Here is a 21,401-nt window from a genome sequence, read left to right as displayed (position 1 = left end):
CAAAGAGGTAGGGTCAAAGGGTGTTTGTGGTGAAGCATCTGCAGGGCACTCTCTCCCTGCTTATTCATTTCTCTATAGCCCCAGCATAAAGTCAGGGAAATGCCTTCCTTTCTCCCAAGCTGCCTGTAGGTGCCAGAGGACTTGGAGAAAGATGGGGGAAGTGGTTAATTATCATATTTCCTACCCACTCTTCATTGCAAATGTACCTGTAATTCCGCAGGAGGTTACAATTAAAAACAGAACTGCATACACAACGCAGTCACACAACAAAGTAGATAGATGATATCCACTCTGGCCCTCAAGTCCAAGCCCAGCACTCCAGCTGATGAAGAAAACCCAGTCAAGTCTGTGCCACCTGTATCTCAGAGGGAAGAGAATGCCAAAGCTAGGGTGCCACCACTGAGAAGGCTTTCCCTGAACTTGCTTTGAAGGAGCATAAAAGAGGCTCACAGATGAGTTAAGCAATATTTGTGGGCCACCACTTATCCCATTTAGGCATTTTCATCTACATGGAACCGGCTTTGAAAGGTGGCCACCATATTGGCAAAATTTTTTTATTTTTCCCTTGATCTAGATGCTATACTCCTATTGATGCAGCCCAGAATTGCATTGGCTTTTTTAGCTGCCGCGTCACACTGTTGGCTCATGTCAAGTTTGTGGTCAACCAAGACTCCTAGATCCTTTTCACATGTACTGCTCTCAAGCCAGGTGTCACCCATCTTGTATTTGTGCCTCTCATTTTTTTTGCCCAAGTGCAATACTTTACATTTCTCCCTGTTAAAATTCATCTTGTTTGTTTTTGCCCAGTTCTCTAATCTGTCAAGGTCGTTTTGAAGTGTGATCCTGTCCTCTGGGGTGTTAGCCACCCCTCCCAGTTTGGTGTCATCTGCAAATTTGATCAGGATGCCCTTGAGTCCATCATCCAAGTCGTTGATAAAGATGTTGAATAAGACCGGGCCCAAGACAGAACCCTGTGGCACCCCACTAGTCACTCTTCTCCAGGATGAAGAGGACCCATTGATGAGCACCCTTTGGGTTCGGTCAGTCAGCCAGTTACAAATCCACTGAGTGGTAGCATAGTCAAGACCGCATTTTACCAGCTTCTTTACAAGAATATCATGGGGCACCTTGTCAAATGCCTTGCTGAAATCAAGGTAAGCTACATCCACTGCGTTCCCTTCATCCCTGGGCTAAAGACTCTTTTTTCTGCTTTAAAGAAAGCAGATAACCCAAGGAAGTGGCCTGGAATATCCCTTGGAGTAGGCGGGGGCCCTCTGGCTAGTGCACTGGATCTTAAATATATATTGTTTCCTTTTGTCCCCAAAACCAAAGTACACTTTCACAAAACTGACATCTTCCAGGGGATGAGAGGGTAGCAGGAACTGCCAGTGCTAGAAACAGGAAACTTCCCTTCCCTAGCCTCATGCAGTGAGTCAACCAAGGTTACAGGTCAAAAGGTTCCTATAAATCCATTGCGTTTGTTGATTTGGTCTGGCCTGACCTAGTTAAGCTGTCAAGGCATCCAGGTTAGGCTTGACTTTTGCCTGGTTGAAGATTGACCTTGACTGCATCTGCCAAAGCACATTTAACCGGAGGTAAGTCTTACTAACTAAATGGGATTGAGGTTTCCGATCATATTGCTGGCCATTCTGCTGATAGCATTTCCCAAGCTTGTTCTCTGTTTAGAAAGGACAGGAAAAGAGAGAAAATAAGACCAAGAACAAAGCAATGTAATCCACATGTGATTAAGCCTGCTTCTTCACGCTGACAGCTCTGTTAAATGCTATTTGGAAGAAGCAGATTACAGTCTTACTGAGAAATCATTTACGATAACATTATGCTTTTTAAAAAATAAAACCTGAATAGAATCTGGCTGCTGTGTTTAGAAATCTGTGTTGTCTGTATTACTCTTGTGCATTTTTTGATATGAAAGTTTACATGTCGCTCACGCTTTTCACTTGGTATAAGAAGTCAGGGTGAAGCGGTAGACAAAAATACAATATACAGGACAAAGCCAACCTCAGTGGCTAAATTATAAAAAGTAAGACTTATTTGGCTATGTTATGTCAATATTTCCAATTTCTGAAGATGCATCACATACCAAGTAACTGGTTTTCAAGGTCATGTGCACCTGGAAAGCAATATTAAGCAATATTTTGGGAATTAAGAGATTGAGAAGAAAAATCTTGCTCTGTGTGTGTGTGTGAGAGAGAGAGAGAGAGAGAGAGAGCGCATTAAAATCCACCACTGCGGACAAGTTTCATAATATAAGTTAGTAAAATACTTAGGCTGAAGTGTGTGTGAAATTCATGAACATGAACATTTACACCCCTGCAAAATCATCAATTTTCAGGGGAGAAGGGGGTCATGCATATCTGATGGTAAGGGCTTAGCCACCATGGATGTTCAAGTGCCTCCCTATGCTCTGGGCAGGGGCACCGACTATAGGGGGTAGAAAGGGCTTCAGCCCCCTTGATATTTGTGGGTAGGGGTCTAAGCCCCCCCCCAATTGAGGGGGCTGCCATCCTCCACAGCCCACAGTCGCGGGGCAGCGCTCACCCTCCACACGCCCCACACCCACCATGTGAGTTCTCATGCTCCAGGGGCGGGATGCACACGACATCATACGTGTGATGTCATGTGACACTGGGCCCCCTCAATGTGTGTAGGGGGTAGGTTGGCGCCCCTGGCCCTGGGTATCCCTTCCAGTGACTGGCATTCAGTTAGAAGCACCCTAGAACGAGCTCTTCATAGCCCTGATAGCTCCAACTTTGACACCATGTTTTGCTTGAAAAATGCTATTTGTTTTTATCACTGTTATAAGTATTTTTAAAACTTGAATTTTTTGAAGCAAATTACTAATGAGGGAAAAGAAACATTCTTTTTTTTTTATCAACAGTGACATGTGGCCAAATCTGACATGTGATATTATCACCATAAAGAAGGGCTATTTTCAGCTGCATATGTAAAGTGCCAAAGCTGCAGCTGATCAGAACTGAAAGCAGCCATTTACTAGAGCAAAAGAGAGGTAGTTTTCTGGGTGCCCATTGCCAATCAAAAGCCACTTTTTTCATATGGAAAATGTTTACCCCAGAATATTCGGCACAGTCTTATAAGCAGTGATGCACGGAAATGCTTTGAAATTTGCCACAAGGTTCAGAGCTGCCCTATGTATGGTGGTTTCTTTAGTATTTGCTTTCTATTTTACTTTTTTGCACTGAAGGCAGGCAATGGTGGCAGATGCAGTAGTAGCAACAATGCTCTTCAAGTCACTGTCTGAAGTTGATTTAATATCCTGGCTCGCTTCAAAGCTGGTAACCATAGTTTCTCAGTTTGGATGAAAAAGAAGAACTATGATTAATTAAAGGGTTCCTGGCTTGGTTTATTTATTTATTTATTTATTTATTTATGCATTCCAAAGGGAAGGACAAAGAAGCGCCGTGTGCAGGCAAAAGGCTTATTCATATATATCCCAAATGCATTTACTGTATCTGAACATGGATATTACAGCAATGACCAAAAATATCACTTTTGAATTCTGAATGTGAGTACATTATTAACAGCTGTTTCTATGCGTCAAAGTTTCGCATCACAGAGAACAGATAGTGTAGAATGAAAACTTCCTTTATGGGTTCAATCAGCTGCTAAATATTTAGACACTCTCTCTATATATATATATATGTGTGTGTGTGTGTGTGTGTGTGTGTGTGTGTGTGTGTGTGTATGTATATATATATGGAAAATGGTTTGCCACACCAACATGGGTCTAAGGAATGTTTCAAAAATTTCTAAAACAAGCATAAGGCAATGATTTCTAAATGGTCAGCTGTGACCAACAAGGGGTGTGTGTCACAGAGGAGCCTTGTGAATGGATCACCACATTACCAGCAGTAGTAGTTGGGGGGGGGCGTTCCTTAACTGGGTTGATGCAAAAGAAAGAAAGAAGGGATTCCTGGATGCCAAGATCCAAGTTTGGGGCAAGTACACTTTGGTGAGAGAACCCCAGCTGAGATTTAAAATCACAAAATATGCAGCTAATTAAAGCATGGAAATATAGGTTGTAAAACCTTAAAATGTGCCCTTTAAAATTCCTTCCAAAGTTTCCCATTTCCCCTAGCATAGAAAAATACCACACACTTGGCAAGTTAAAAATTAGTTTACCTACAAGCTTTTCAAAGGTTCGCTTCACGTGCTTTCCCCAAAAATCAGTCAGAAAAGTTGCACAAGCAGTAAAACTTAGTTACAAAGTGGTAAAAGTTCCTAGATTATTGGTATAGGAACTCAAGAGTGCTGATGAGAGTCATGCAGCTGAGTTGGAGCAACCAACTCAAACATTTTCACATAATGAGCTTCTCAGGTAGACTGGAAGGAACAGTAGGCTTGATTACCTATTTCTTCCCAAGGTAAGGTGAAATGAGGTAGCTAAGCCTAGCAGGGCAGCTTATGGTATTCAGAGTTGCCATAGGTCCAGGATTTCCCAGAGATGTCCTGTTTTGGGGGGTCAGCATCCCCATCCGGGCAGATTTTTGCATTTCAGATTAAATGTCTAGGTTTGGGGGGAGGAGTGTTATTTTATTTTCTTTTTGTGGGGCACGAATGCTCAGAAGGCGTGGTGCCCCGGAACAGAAAGCACATATCGAGTGGCCCTGAGCTGGTCCTAGCAGCTGCCAGGAACTTGTGCAGTTTTCCTGGTGCTGTGCTAGGCTCCGAGATAAGAGAGGGGAAGGAAGAAGGGAGGAGCAGGTAGGTGAGGAAGGGGTTAACAGGAAGGAGGGGTGGGCGAGGGAGATGCTGGATGGTGGGGGGTTATCCCGACGGTGTGGGAGGTGTCTGGGTTTTTGATCCCTGGAATATGGGAACCCTAATGGTATTAACCATTTCATGCATTAATTAGATTTAAGCTGGTTGGGATATTGAGGCATCTGATCAAGGCCTGTATTTTATTATAATAATAATAATAATAATAATAATAATAATAATAATAATAATAATAATAAATTTTATTTATATCCCGCCCTCCCCAGCCAAAGCCGGGCTCAGGGCGGCTAACAACAATCAAAATAGTCCAACATTCTAAAACATTCATTATAAAATTAATTAAGTCAAATTAAAATCAAATTAATGGCAACCATCAAGCAAAATTTTGTGCAGATTGCCAGAGGAGGGGGTCTGGCTGCGCCCTGACAAAAGGCCTGGTGGAAATGAGCTTAAAGATATATTTGCAAATGTTTGTATGTTTCATGCCAGGCAGAAAAGCAGCTGGCATTTGTTTATCTTCCTGAACAGGGCCCCCCTGATTTATAGCAGTAGCAGGAGACAAATTTCCCAAAGTTGTAAAAGGGAATTACAGGCTGGGAGCAAAGGTTATACTGACCCTACATATTACCGAATACAACCAAGCTGCAAAAACACTAATTAAGAGTTGGTAAATAGTAAGATCTCTGTTTAGATAGAATTTAATACCATGAGCCATCTGTTTTAGCCATTTGTTTTGGAATGTAGGGGCAACAGGGGCAACAGGGGCAACAGGGGCAACAGGTAATCTGGTAATTAAGGTGCCTTGTCGAGGCAAATGTAAGATATATGGCTACTTGTCTGCCATTTATGGATAGAAGGAAATATAGCTCTTTGTCTCCCATAAGAGGTAATAGGAAATGGGTGTATCTTTTATGATTGGTTCTAGCAAACAGTCAATAGGAATTTCAACCAGGCTGATTGGACAGAGGCAGCCAAAGGAGGAGCAAGGGGGCTGGGCTGAGGAAATATAAGTGCTGGCCATCAGGGCTGGAGTGGGCAGAGCTTTGGTAACTATATACCACTGTGTGTGTCATTTATTTGTCTGACAAATAAATTATTATTTTAATTTCTCTATTGCTGCGTTGAATATTTCATTCCATCTAAGTGTTAACTACAAGCAGGGTGCTACAATATGAGGCTGGTTGTTCCACAAACTGCACAACTGCTGCTTGGCCCCTTTGCAACAAATAAATGTGCTACCAGTTCTCGGAACCAGCTTCTCCAGCCATCTCACTGCTACACCATCATGCATCTGGCAACCTTTATCATTGAGTACGTGATAGGTCTGCACACAATAACAGGCTCTTTGTAAAGCTATGCCATAAAATGACAGGGTTACTAAACGCAACAGAGGTCAGGAGTCCTACGCTCTTAATGGCTGTGCAGAAGAGAGAGTTTTAGCAGCTATGGTACTATGTCACAGCACTGCAGAGTTGAGATAAACTGCACCTGCCCAAATCCCTTCTTCTAAACTGCATTCTAGGATTCCTGTCCTCTGTTGTGCAACTGGCCATCCTATAATCATGGTCCAGCAATCGTCTCACTGTGGCAGAAACAGTTGTGTGAATCAGCCCTGCCCATGTTTTCTTTCTTGGATGGTACTGACCATAATGGTTTTGAATGAAGGGAAAATGCTACCCATGAGGTGAAATATTTGTGAACCTAGTTAAATTCCAATCAGCTACACTTACAGATACAGGGACCGTCTGTGATTATGATGGTGTTCAACTATTTTGAATCTTTTTATCTGGGTGCAAATTTTATTTTATATTCAGGCACAATGATTTTACTGTGCTCTGTCCCCCATGAACAGCCAAGCCTTCAGGTTCCCATGGACTTGGAGAAACCCAGCTGAAGACCTGCGCTAAGAGCCCTGCTTGGCCGCTGCATATAAGCTTGTTTAATAAACTTGTTACATTATTGATGTTTGTGTGGAGTCCAAATGTCATAGTTCAGCAGGCAACACAGCTTTCGCATCATATATAAGAAGGCACAGATGCTTTTGCTATGCTTCATCCATCTCATTTCAAAAAACTCATCGTGAGAGCGTATTGGGGAGAGACAACAACTAAATCCTTGAATGCAGAGGCCTGATTTCCTCATGTCAGTCTAAGGAAATATAAATTCACTTATTTTGTGGAGGAAGCTTATTCAAACAGTGTCCCCCTTCTTTCCTTGGGTTTCCTTATGAATATTCTGCCTGTTATCCTGCTCATTCGACCTCCTTTCCTGCCTGCCTTCCACTTCTCCTTGTCACCGTGTTATCACGCCGCCACTACCTGTCTCCTCAATGCAAATCTCTTTTCAAGTCTCCTTCCTTTCATTTTATTTCTTGTATGTCTTTCTATGCTTATGTCAATTTCATCATCCTGCACAGCAATCATTAAGGCTCTTACAGAGCCAATAACATCATATATCCTGATCCAATGTATATTTGTACAAAGGCAAGCCCCAGCACAGAGTTCAGTAAGACTTACTCCAAACTGTATCTGCCTAGAACAGCAGTCTTTGCCTCCTTGGCTTACATGTTGGGGAAGCGCCATCGCCCAGGAGGGGTACAGCATCTGTTCTGCTTGTAGAATTCCCAGCATATCCAAGTGTTGCTGGGAGAGAACTCTGTCTGAAATCCTAGAGAGCTTGAGCTGGGTGGACCAGTTCTGACTCAGGATAAAACAGCTACCTGTGTTCCTGTGTCAAATGCATTCAAGAAAAATGTCCACCCTAAAGTGCACTGATGTGCATTGCTTGGTTATTTCTTGTACTGCCAAAAGATGAAGCTATTCCTTTACATTACTCTGTTTAAGGAATACTCAAGAAGCAGTCTTCTTTTGGGACAGGGAGTCCCTGAAAGGAACGATTAGGCCTAGAGTTCTAGACTGTTTTCGATATATGCTCTGTAGACTCACTCTGCCCTATATATTGGTTGCCTTTCTAAAATCCTCTTGAAATGATATTGGTGGAAAGACTAGGATACTTCTCCAGCTCTGAGCAAACTTTCCAGGAAAAGTACTTGTATTTTCCCATGAAATAAACCATCTCCTCTTTGTTGTTTTAATAGGAATTGGGACATATGTAGAAAAGTAATATTATGTGCCACCAAGACAAAATGTGAGAAATGACCCCCCCCCCTGAGATTGTCTGTGCAAAACTGTGGACACTTGGCTTTTGATGGGGGTCCTTGGAACAAATAATCCACCCTCAGCCTATTTGATACTTTTAGTCCTACATTTTACATACCCACTCCCCAAAAAAGAAAATCATTTACTGAAGCTATAATGTAAAATGGGTCACAGGAATTATTAATCTTGTGTTAAAACCACAAACTGACTGAAACAGAATTCTGTTATTTAATCGCATGAACATTTTTCAGCTGGTATAGCAACATCTGATAGCAAGACAATTAGGTTCAGATGTGGCGCATCAACAGATTATCATTTCTAGATGTTGTTTCTTGACTTCTGCTTTTTGAAAGTGACTTTACTTTGCCCAAAGCCACTGCTTAAGGCTGTCACAGTTACCAAGGCCCAGGAGGAATATTAGGAAGGAATTACGCTTTTGAAGCATGCTCTGGTGGTACAGTGACAGCAGAGAGGAGGGATAAACCAACATTTATTTCAAAATCTAGGTCTGAATCAATACAGGCATTTGAAATTGTTGAAATATTTAACTGTATGTTCTCATTCTGTATATTTTGCCAGATTTTAAGGTGATTCAAAGTTTTGCTTGAACTGTCAATGGCCACTTGCACCCTCCAATCTATTTTGAAAGTTAGATTTCCATATTTAATGAGCGTTCAAGTCATACACACCATACATTTAGGGCACATATTCCCCCCCCAAAAAAAAAGAACCCTGGGAATCCCTCACAGAATCCCTCACAGAGCTACAATTCCAATGCTTCTTTCGGGGAAGACATGTGTTTTAAATGTATGGGGGTAAAATGAGTCACCGTGCTGCAATATACAGCAGTAAGTCATCCTTTAGGTCTATGCTAACCCCTAGTACTGGTGCTTGCCATGGTGAAGTGATGCTTAAGCCACTCCATAAAACAGAGATGTCGTCACCAGAACTGCAGCTCCTATCATCCCTGACCATTGGCCATGCTGGCTAGGGCTGAATGGAGTTATGGTCCTGGAGGACACTAGGCTAGACAGTATAAGTTAGACTGCAATCCTAACCATATCTATTCGTAAGTATTCTCTCCCCAGGAAGGCTCGCCAGGCAAAACTAAATCTTTTCCACCAGGCCTTTGGCTTTTCTGCAGCCTCCTGCTGTGAGCATGATGGGTTTTTTTTAGACAGCCCTGCCTTTTAAAAATACAAATGAGTTTTAGATTTTCCTCTGTTTTATTTTGTGCTGGTTTTAATGTATGTGTTACTTATTTATTTCAGTAAATCTAATACCCAGTGCATTGTGGCAAACTGTGGGAAAGAGGAAAATATTGAGTGTCAAAGGCAAGATGGTTCCCTTTCCATAGCAAAACATCAGGAAATCATTTCCATGGGGTAGGCTTTTTACATCTGCTGCAGCAAAAAAAAAAAAAAGAAGAAGAAGAAGAAGAAGAAGAAGAAGAAGACGACGACCAAGAGTGTTGTGGCGCTTTATGACAAATAAACATAAACATAGGATGCCATAACCTTCCCTCGACTACATTTTATGAAGTGGATTGTAGTGCATGATAGCTTACACCATAATGAAGGTGTTAGTCTGCAAGGGGTCACAAGATACTTGGCTGCATTTGGAAATGACTGCCTTAGGAGAAGCATATATTTGGTCAAAAATGTTACCTTCTGTGACCTTCTTGTCCACAACCAGCTAAAGATATTTTGCTGCCCAATGAAGAACTGTGAATGATGCACAGACCCCATCTCATCAAGTTAACTACATAGGAGTGAGGAGGATTCTGCTTCACGCCACATTTTTGGAAGAACTTTCCCATTCCTCCCGCCCCTGGGCCCACATGTGGATTGAAACACTGATCTGTGGGGATCAAGTCACATAATCAATTGACAAAATGGCACATCAGTCCATACAATAGTTACAAGGTGATCTAAGAATCCCTTCTTTTTCCTTTTTGACATGGTACATGGGGGCAGCCATCTTTTTTCCCTTGGAACATTTTCAAAGACACGATTTACCACATGGCCATGGCTCTCCTCTGAGCAGCTTAAAAAGTTAAGCAGGATATAAAAAGAAGAAAAAGGCAATTTTTAAGGTGCCAGGCAAAAGTCCTCATAAGTCCTCCCCCGCTTTTTCTTTTTTGTAAAGGGACAAAGCCAAGCTGGTTTCACAAAAACCGAAAGTGTCTTAGGATGGAAATAGGATGATTTGTCTGTCTCTAATAGCACCCAAGGCCAGCCAAGTTATTTTGGCAACTCACAATCACCTCTCTTTTTCCCTAGCTGTAAAAATGCAGCAATATTACATTACATAACTAACCATTTGCTGCCCTTTGATGGCACCTAAAATCAGATCCCTGAGATGTGCCTGCCTTACTCTGCCAAACGGTGGGATTGGCCCAGTGTCTTACTGCAGTATAAAACATTGCATTGGGCACCTAGTTGGAAGAGGGCATACAGAACTTCCTATCATAAAGAATAAACTGCAAAAGAAATTTTCAGGCAGGGACTTCAAGGAAAGACAATTCTTTTCCCCAGACCCATTAGGGATCACATGAATTTTATATTGGCCCTTTCTTAGATTGAAAACGTTTCCTATTTCTGGGAGTGGTGGTTCAGCCTTTTCCATTCCACTGCCTCACTTTGCAAAACATGAAATGGCTTTTTGCCCTTGCACTTTCCATTTCATTTCCATTCCTCGACAAGCATGTTTCTATTGCCAGACGTATACAAAGGGCAACGTATACGCTTTCAATCTGAATTACTTTCACTTCCTACAAAGGGAAGAAGCCTGAGTGAATGTAGCATTTAGAAGCACGCCCCGTGCATCTCATTTGCACGATGGAGACTAATAATTCTCTTAAGCACAAGCCTTGCGCTGCAGAGAAGTTAGAACCAAATGATCAGCAGGTGCTGCTCAGCTCTTCTGCCTGAGCCACAGTGGTTGACCCAATATGGTCGCCATCCAACCACCAGGAGCTTCTGCTGCCGCAAGACCTCCCCATTTCCATCAAGGTTCCTTTTCTCTGACCCCTTGGAATTTCAGACTAGATAGAGGTGCTGCCTCTATCACTGTTCCCACATTGCCCTTGTCCTCAACGGCCACAACCACCTGGAGCACAGGTGTGGAACCTTCAGCGTTAGTCCAACCAGCAGGTGGACTGAGGCAACCACCTCAGGCAGCAGAAGCTGGGAGATAGCAGTGGAAACCCCCCAACTGCTCTTCCTAACCTCCTGACCACTCCTCTCTAATGGAGGACAGAGCTGGGTTCCAAGTGGCCAGCTGCCTAAAGGAGCAATGAAGGTATTAGCCTGTCACCAGTAGTTGGGTGTAGTTAGGTATGGAGGAAATGACACGGCACTTTGAAGCCCCAGCAATCAGCTGATTGTCAGGACTTCAAAGCAGTGATCAGGGTCCTTACAAAGAGCCCTGTGCAGTGCTTTGAAGAACAAATGATGGGCATGGGTCTGCCAAGATGGCCCTGTGGAGTGAAGAGGTCTGATGGGCTTAATTAGGATGGAGGTTCCCCCTCCCCTGATTTTTTAACAACAACATCATCATCATCATCATACAACCCTTTATCAAAAGGTCCCAGAGTGGTGCACAACATTGAGAACATATTTCACACAGCATAATGATCAAAACATGAAATGAAGAATAGTAATAATCAGCAAAATAATAATAATCATAACAACAGTCTGTCCAACCCCAGCTTTAACAGGCCATAGATTATTTAATGGTTGAAGGCCTGGGTGAAAAGGAATGGTTTTGCCTAGTGCCTAAAAACCTGTAATCATGGCACCAGAGAAGCCTCTTTGGGGAGAGCATTCCACAAACGGGGAGTCACCACAGAAAAGGCTCTTCTCATGTTGCCACCCTCTGAACATCTCAGGGAGCAGGGACACAGAGAAGGGCCTCAGATTACAAGCACAGGGTCCAGGTGGGTTTGTATGGGGAGAGGCAGACCTTAAGGTACTGAGGTCCTGAGCCATGTAAGGCTTTATAGGTCAACACCAGCATTTTGACTTTTCAGTCAATGCAGTCAGACAAGGATTGGCATTATATTTACCTACTAGAACACTTCAATAAGTGTGATGCAGCTGGTTCCCTGTTTCAACAGTAATTGTGAATGTAGGCACCTTGCCCATCCATCTATCTACATTGCAGACTCTACAGGGCATTGCTATGATCACAGGAGAATCAATGCTCCTGTTGGTTGCTTGCATTTTTTTTTATTTAGTTTTTATATTTATGGCCTAATTGCTTGCCAAAATTAGCTCTCAGCAATCATAATCCATAGCAAAGATACAACACAAGAAATTGGGAAATGGGTGTGTGGTAGGGAGAGAAGGAGGTAGAATGGATGTTTGCAGCTCACAGTCCTCACTTTGGCTTTTTGCTTCCTTCTTGCATTTTGTGTTGTTTTTTTGCAAAAGCCAGGACCAGAGATGGCATAGCGGGGGGGGGGGGGAAGGCTCTTTGCTGAGGAATAAGTTCACATCCCTACAAGCAAGTAAAAAGAAGACAAATACATGTCTTTTATGGGTAATTTATTCCCCTCTTCGTTTTGCATTTAGGAACCATGCCTCTAATGGCTTAGAACACCCCAAAGAAAGCTACCTTAAGAGTATTATTTTGATTCAATTAAAAATTGGTTAGGAGCTATTTGCCTCTTGCAATCCTCTAAGAGTTTTTTTGTTCTCCATATTTTATGTCCCTTAATTCCCGAGATCTGGTTTCATGCTTTCTAAAAGGGTGTTTTGATAAGATGCTGACAGAATCACAACTAAAGAACCAAGTGTGGAAAATCCCATAATTTTGTAACGTCAACTGGTTTGTAAATAGATCAGAATTATTATTGACAGTGCTGCCCCCACGCTCCGCAAACCAGCATTGCACCGAGTTTCAGATCCAAAAAGAAGCCTCATAGGTTGATCTTTCGTTTCTCAGACATGAAACTCCATGTAGTGCAAGGGTGGGAGGTGGGTTTTTATTAAACTCTACCTTGAGTCAAGAATTCTACTAAAAGACAAGAAATAAAGCCTTTAGTTCTGCAATTTGTTTTAAACAGGTGGCAAATTTAAATTCCCAATCTAAAATAACAATAGGTCTTAAATTACTAGTTCAAACAGGCTACAGATTTTAAATGTCGAGGAAACAAAGTACAATTAAGGATAGGGATGATTTATCGCTGAAATATTAGGACAAAATGCTATAAATACAGCTTTCTGGGGCTTTGTGTAACTGAATATTAATCAGTCCCAGTAAGGCAATGGTTCTTTAATATCACAAAAATATATATGGTTTTGAATCATAAACTTTTGTAGTATATATGGCATAGGTATTCCTGTGATTGTTTAGAAAGCTCTGCAATTTACTCTCTTCACAGGTAAGAGACACACATGAATCTGATACAGTAGGAATATAGAACAGACACACCTATTTATAACCGATTGCTATTTAAAACTTCTATTTTAAGTCAAGTAGCCTCTGTTGTTGGATTACAGCTCCTATCAACACCGCCAGCATGATCCATAGGGATGATAGTTCAAGAGCAATTGGAGAACCACAGCCCCCTCCCCAGTAGTGGACACCATGGTGGGGCAGTGCTGGTCACCTGACCTTCATTTGGTCATGCTATCACTGCAGACTGGGAAGAAGAGGTAGACAGGAAAGACGGAGGGTGCAAACACACCGGCGGGAGCACCAGATTAGCTGTGTTGGTGCATTTGCACTGTGCCAGCCTTGCCACCATCTTGCTGCTCCTCTCTGCCCCCCAGTAATCAGCAGCAAAGCACCTGATTGGAGGTCAGGTGTGCACCACTGTATCACCACCACTAAGCATCACCACCACTGGTCCAGGAGAACAGATGTGACTGCAATATTCCAGTGGCCTGAAGGCTTTCCTGGGACTCCCAAACTGATCCTGGATAATCTTATCTCTTGCTGTAAACATGAGGACGGCAACAGGTCTGATGTGTTTGAAACTGCCGTTTCTCCAGGCTGCACACAATTCTGCTCTACAAGTTATTATTGACTGGAAAATGCTTTGTATTTTGACAACACAATTCAAAACCAAGCCGAAGCCTATAAGCATTTAACAAATTCATAACTTTCATATCTTCGGAACAGCTAAATCAATGTCGAGAATGAATCAGAAGGCAAGTGAATTGTATCTGTCACCAAACTGCAACTATTGTCATGCAGATGCATGCTTAGGAACTTGGGGAATGAAGGGGGAAATTCATATATAACTCAGGTGGAGGGTTTTTTGGGGGGAGGGAGGGGAGGCTGTCTACATAAAGCCTCCAGCTCTCTCTTTGGTGAGATCACATGCCTACTCCTAAGTGGCTCAAGACCCTGATATTGACTCAGATTCTTTGAATTTTGTATGATTCCACAGTATTTGACAGCTGCTTGATCACTTCTGTATTCCTGTTTCCTTAGGTGGATTAGACTGGTGGTTTCCAAGGACCTGTGTGTATAGGAACAAAGGAAGCGTTATGCTGAGTCAGACCAAGAGCCATCTAGCTCAGTGTTGTCTAAACAGAATGGCGGTGGCTCTCTAAGGTTTCAGATAGAGAGTATCCAACCTGGAAATATAGAGGATTAAACCTGGGGCCTTCTGCATGCAAAACAGATGCTCTACCACTGAGCCATGCACCTTTTCAGTTGCTTGATGCTCCAGACCAGGGGTCTGCAACCTGCGGCTCCAGAGCCGCATGTGGCTCTTTGACACCTTTGCCGCGGCTCTGGGGCGGATACTAGCGAGGGGAGGAGGCGCATTGTGCGCCCTGACACTCCCCACTGTGGCGGGCACTGTACTGGCTGTGATGTCGCATGGGGGCGGTGCGTGTGTTAGTCACGCACCGTCCCGACGTCACCTTCCCGGTTTTGCGGCTCCCAGTTTTTTTTCCTTTGGAAACAGGTCCAAGTCAAGTGGCTCTTTTTGTCTTAAAGGTTGCAGACCCCTGCTCCAGACAGATGCAAAGTTCAACTCACCTGCCATCTCCCAGGCTCTTCCCTAGGACTCTCCCCTCCTGTGGTTTCCAGTAACTACTATTCAGAAGCATTGCTGCCTCCAACTGTGGCAACCCAGGATTAAATGGAAGGGAAACACAGGCTTGCATTCTGATGCCAATGGCATCATGCAAAATTTGAAACAACAGCACAACTGCATGCAGGAGGAGTGCCCATCCCACAATAACCATCTTATTGGGAAGCCTCCTTTGTCTTTCCTGGGAATTTACTAGCTAATACCACCTATGACGCAGAGAACAAAGCTTCTCTCCTTGATTGCTTCTGGGTTTCATTCTTGCCAATTTGCTTGCCTACCAGAAAGAAAACAATTCATAACATTCCTGTGGCCTACAGGCATTTTGCTGCCTGAGACAAAATACAAGAAGGTCCTCCCACATTTCACATATAACAGCTGCCCAGGCTAGGAGTTCAAATTTATTTCAGCACTGGGGATAGAACGGTGTCCTGCACCAGAGGGCAGCAGGCTAACTTGGAGGCACTGGGAGCAGGCCATAAGGCACAAAGTCCTTTCCTTCAACACCTCACTACCACTCACTCATCTCTCCATCTGGTGACTCATGTAAGTGCTGCGATGCAGCAACGGTGGTACCAGCAAGCATGTGTCACATGAGCAGAGCAATACCTGCCTGTAAGAGGATGTGGCCTAGGCTGGCTGCTTATTTGCCTGACCCCGACCACAATACACTAGGACAGCGGTAACCTGTATGGTATCCTCCAGATGGCATCAGCCTACAACTCCCGTTAGCCCTTGCCAGCATGGCCAATGGTCAGGGATGTTGGGAATCGCAGTCCAACATGTGGCAGGAGCCATGTAGGTTATCCCTGCAGTAGGAGAATGAGACGAGACTGCCAGACCAGGCCAGCAATGAGCAAAACTACTAGTATGGAAGCAGCCTGCAGGGGGTGGAGTGCTCAGGAGAGCAGCCAGAGGGGGCTCAGGAGGAATAGCTGGTGGGGGGGGGCTGCTGCAATCCACCCCACCCCCAAGCCTGTCAATTGAGGTGGCCACCTCGTTATGCCTAATGGTATGGCCACAGCTTAGTCTAACATGAAGCTAGGCATGATTTGTGTGAGGTTAATAAAGCACAACCAAACACTGTGCAATATTACATAAGCTTTTGTGTAGTTGGGAATAGTAGGTTTACTAAGGAGTTGGGCTGCTTCTGAAACAAAAATCAATAGGAAAGAGATAAAAAGAAATAAATAATGAATACTGTTGCCTTTCAGTCTTCATAACCTTTCACTAATTGCACGTCACAGGACTAATTACTTGCTAGTCAAAGGCATTTATTGTCTCATATCGAACTCGGCTTAAACAGCATAAGTGTTTGGCAGTCAAAACAAAGATTATGTGACTGTGCCATGATGCTTCCTCTCACACGATCCTGAGCAGTTGATTTAGTTTGCTTTGAGATGCTTAGATTCTCACCATTTAGGGCTGGGTGGCATGACCCATTTTCCTTGCAAACCTCCAAGTAAATTCCCTTAAATCACAACCGCTGCCTTGTGTCAGCTGCATCTTCACAGCTATGGAAGCAGGGTCCCCAAATAACCCAGCCAGCCAGATGCTGAGTCCTGCCTCAATCCCCAGTTCTGTCCCTTCACACCCTGGGCCTTGAGGATGAAGATGGCATTGGACCCAGTGGGAATCCCAGAGTCGCCACAGAAGTGATCATTTGGCTGCCAGAAAGCTCTGTTGCCAGGGTTCTGCTCTGGAGGAAGCCTCCACTTGAAAAGATAAAGAGGATCCAGTTGCAAGCAATGACCCAGAAGCGGGCAACGAAAAAGATGAGCTGGCAAGGAATATATAGGCATCTCCTCCGAATGCCTGTTGAGTTTGGAGATGATCAGTACCTATTGTACTTGATCTAGGGTACCTTCCTTTCTGGGCAACTTTCTGGGGACCACAAGCGGGTGGTTGGTTGGGGCCAGAAGCAAAAGTGGGTTTAACAATTTAACATACACTTTACCTTTGTACAGTAGGCTAGTTTGTACGCACACTCACACACCAGTGTTCGAAACTCCCATTGTTCTAGGCGCATTTTGCGACAATAAATTTCATTAGTGCAAACAGTTTCTGAGCTGTGGACACAGTACTGGGCCTAAGATTTCAGAATAAAACTGCAGAGTGGAAGGAAAGGGGGACCTTTTTTTGCCTCCCCACTTCCAGCTACTCTCTGAAGACTGAAGAAGAGACCATCTTAAGAATATTGGGGGGGGGGCAGGGGAAGGACTAGGCTATGTGAAAAATGAACATAGTATTTTAGCTGCAGTTCATTCATTTTCAGCTTTGTATTCTTGTTATTAAAAAAGCACACCTAGACATTCTGCTGTTGCACCCGTTATCTAGGTTTAAGGTGCCATTTAGCTCCTAGCTTTCATATCTCAGTTTCTAACACTGTCACACACCCTTCTCTGTCCTTCATGCAGACATGTGAGAGGTATTTCCAGAAGTCAAGGACACATTCCAACTAGGCAAAAGCAAAGCTGTGACGGAGGTGTGGCCTAGAGAAAGGGGGTGTGGCCTGGGAAGAGTCTGAAGGGTCAGGAAGACAGATATGTTCTCAAGGAAGACTTGTCTTTTCTATTACTAATCTCTGGCGTTTGGTCATCATTCCAGCATGCTGTTCATGAAGTTGGATGGCTGTTCAGAGACTGCACTTCAGAAATTTGCAGCTGAGTCTTGTGTTTGAATGTGCTGCAAGCTGAGGAATGCAACTGCATTCATTACAGTGGTACCTCGGGTTAAGTACTTAATTCGTTCCGGAGGTCCGTACTTAACCTGAAACTGTTCTTAACCTGAAGCACCACTTTAGCTAATGGGGCCTCCTGCTGCTGCCACGCCACCGGAGCACGATTTCTGTTCTCATCCTGAAGCAAAGTTCTTAACCTGAAGCACTATTTCTGGGTTAGCGGAGTCTGTAACCTGAAGCGTATGTAACCTGAAGTGTATGTAACCCGAGGTACCACTGTACTTTAAAAATATTTAAGGTGCTACTGGAAGGAATTTTTTTATTTTGACTTTAAAAATATGTAACAATAAAGTATCTATCTTACACAATAAAGTATCTATCTTACACAATAAAGTATCTATCTATTGTCTCTGGAGATAATCAGCTCCTCTTTTTAAACTGTGTATGTGCATTTTATCCCATAGCCACCAAACAATATACGATACTTGCCAACAACATGAGCTAGGAAGGAGATCTATTAAAGCTGCTCCACTTTTACCACCGACAATCAACATGGTACAGGTAAACAATGGTTTCTTAATATTCTCTTCATCCTTCACATTTGCTGCTAACTCATTCTACAGTAAATAACCCTTGCTCAGAATTAACACTCAGCGGGTTATTCCACTAGTTATATACTTTTACAACCAGAGGCAAACATCAATACCACAAACTGCTTTGTGGCTCTTTATAGCTTCACATATATTTCAACCACTTACATAAAATAGTGCATAAATGCCAGCACTTCCCAAATCAAGGTATAAATTCCCAAACTTAAATTGACCTCCAACTGTCCACTGTGGTCTTTCCATAATGATGATATAATTATTCTGAAATAAGATACACACAAATATAGAGAAAGTAGCAGTATTTTTTAAATGGGGAGGGGGAATCAAAGCTAATAAACAGCACGAACGCAGCATGATTCTTTGGAGTGCTATAAAGACTTTTATTTTATCTAGTTTGGGAAGATCTGAGTTGCGTAATTCACCCTGCCTGTATACCCTGTGACTAACACAGCTGTCTCACTCTAGCTTGTATACTGGTAAAAAAAATTAAACTGAAACCTTTGCAATATTATTTTCCTTCCAACTTATGCATATGGAAAATAGCTCTTACAAAGAAATATAACCCTAACTTCGTTGGATTCCCCACCCTTCCCTTTGGATTTTCACATCATATTTTTATGACAGACTTTTTGGATTCCCCTTTGTGCTACTATGGCTGCCTATGAACTCAACGAGTGGTGCTTACATCTACTAAGAGAGGAGGTTGCTTGTAGCTTTGTCTTTCAGCGATGCACCAAAGACATTTTTCCAGACCTCCACATTTAACTGGAAATGTAAGCTTGCAAAAATGCATTGAAATCCACCCCTTTACATGGTATGATGTTACAGATGACAGACCGTAAGGAAGGAAGGAGAGCACCACCGGATCAGACCAAATTCCAGCTTCCCATTTTTTGCACAGTGACCAGGCAGATAGCCCAGGGAAGTCCCCAAGAAGGACTTTGCCTTCTTGTTGCTCCTCAGCAATTGCCCCTGAACTTGAAAGGTCCATCTAGTTATAATGACTTGGAGTCATTTATCTCCTCATCCTCCATAAATTTGTCTAACCCCCTTTGAAAAGCATCTGAGCTAGTGACCATCACAACTGGTAGCAGTGAAATACCATAACATAATGATGTCTTGAATCTCCTGTTAGTCTGTTTCACTGGATAACTTTGGATTCTAGTACAGTCGTACCTTGGATCCCGAACACCTTGCAAGTCAAACGCTTTGGCTCCCAAATGTCACAAACCCGGAAGTGAGTGTTCCAGTTTGCGAATGTTCTTTGGAACTCGAACGTCCAACGCGGCTTCCATGGCTTCTGATTGGCTGCAGGAGCTTCCTGCAGCCAATCAGAAGCCACACCTTGGTTTCCGAATGTTTTGAAAGTCAAACGGACTTCCAGAACGGATTCTGTTCAACTTCCAAGGTACCACTGTACAGCGAAAGGAAAAACACTGTCTCCACACCATGCAAAAACCATGTCCCTCCCCTTTAGATAGGCTTTCTATGCAACTGTCAGTACCACTATAAGTTTTTTAACAGCCTCTGTGGCACAGTCAACTCTGAACCCACACTTGCAGAACAAGGAAATAAAAAAACGCTTGGAGAACTATAAAGCATAAATACCGTGGTGAAAAATAACTTTAGAGTAATTTACCTCTGTTCAGGGATTGACATGTAAATTCAGTTTTTCTCATGGGGAACTCTCACCAATCACCCAGGATTCCACATCCTTTGCAGGACAGATCACATGGAGAAAAAGAGGGAGGGGCTGGAAATGGGAATGGAGAACTTGTAAGAACCCACAAACAGCATTACCCTCCACTGTCTGGTACCTGCAATCACTATGGCTTTAGAAGGACACAGAAGGCAATTGAGACTGCTTTGAGGCAGGGCCACAAATCCACCCAACCCAACAAGAGCTGGTCCTCTTTCTCCTCAATCAGGAGTTACCACTGCTGTCAGTATCCCATCAGCTTTACTGCCAAATATTTACAACTACTGTCAAAAACATGGCAGTTTCACTGCTTGCATTCTGGGATTTCCTTGACCCCTGTTACGCTTCAGAGCAGCAGAAAGAAAGCCTTCCTGGAGGCAGATTAGCCCCTTTTGGATTTGTGTGCTGTGCCTTGTTGAATCATCTTCCTCCACAGTCAGCAATTGTGAAATCCACAAGCCCTACTTATGCACTGTTGTTGTTATTATTATTGCTCTAAAAAAAAGTCCCAGACATTTAGGGTGCCAACTACACTGCTCTTTTAAACTCCATAAGTTCATACCAAATCGGTTCCCCATAGATGACACTGATGTGGCTGGATTTGCCCTCTTAGCCATTTCAGGTTCCTTCATGTTTTCCTTAATCATGGGCCTCTGTCTGTTGCATGCTTCTGCTATGTATTCTCTGCCACTTCCCATCCTCATAATCCTGCTTTTGTGACATCAGAATAGCAGCTATTTGTGACATCACAATGAAAGGATTACTGTGGCTGATGTGAAGGGGGCAGTCACATTTGGAAAGGAGGGGAAGCTTGTTTCTCATGAAAATTCTCTTGCTGCTTGTGTTTTCCCTTGCAGAAGTAAAGACATTAACTAAACAGCAACAAGATTCCCTCTTTAGATGGCCAAGTTAAAAGGCAGTTATTTAAAGGCGTTCCTTGAAGTGGTAAATGCAGACATAGAATGAATCAGAGAGACATTTCAAGTCTTATCCAGCAATTGTAGTTTTATGGCTCTGACAGTGTAATCTACTCATAAATAGGCCCTTATGTCTACTCATAAATAGGCCCTACTGAGTTCAGCAGGGCTTACTCTCAAGTAAGTGAGGATTGTTGCTCATGATTTGGCTGTTCTTCACTTTGGTGAGAAATGCAGAACCTTTGTCCCTTCCAGATTTTGTTGGACCACAGCTCCCACCTCCCCCAACAATTGGTTGTGCTCTCTGAGGTTGATAAGTTGGGAGTCCAAAAAAATATGTGAAGGGAAATACCTGGAAGACCATCCCTGACCTAGTGATACTGGGCTGAACATGAGGAAGGCAAAACTAGAGGCAATCTTTTAGGGTCATCTGTATACTTGGTTGAGTATACCTGAAGAGTGTCTCCACACCCATCGTTCACCCCAGACACTGAGATCCAGCTCTGAGGGCCTTCTGGCAGTTCCCT

At 43.2% G+C, this 21,401-nt stretch overlaps 1 long non-coding RNA gene across 2 annotated transcripts in view; it reads right to left on the bottom strand.

Annotated features, from left to right (window-relative positions):
• LOC309533756 overlaps window positions 1-20,978 on the bottom strand; it is a 241,136-nt gene extending 220,158 nt beyond the window's left edge. For both annotated transcript variants that reach the window (XR_014220457.1, XR_014220458.1), the window contains exon 1: window positions 19,898-20,978. This is a non-coding gene — a long non-coding RNA (uncharacterized lncRNA). The remainder of the gene's footprint in view (window positions 1-19,897) is intronic.
• Between the last annotated feature and the right edge of the window lie 423 nt (window positions 20,979-21,401).

Source organism: Podarcis vaucheri, assembly GCF_965113315.1.
Source record: "Podarcis vaucheri genome assembly, chromosome: 5".
Lineage (NCBI taxonomy): Eukaryota > Metazoa > Chordata > Lepidosauria > Squamata > Lacertidae > Podarcis > Podarcis vaucheri.
The sequence above is the reverse complement of the archived record's forward strand: the minus strand, read 5'-3'. Positions and strand labels throughout refer to the sequence as shown.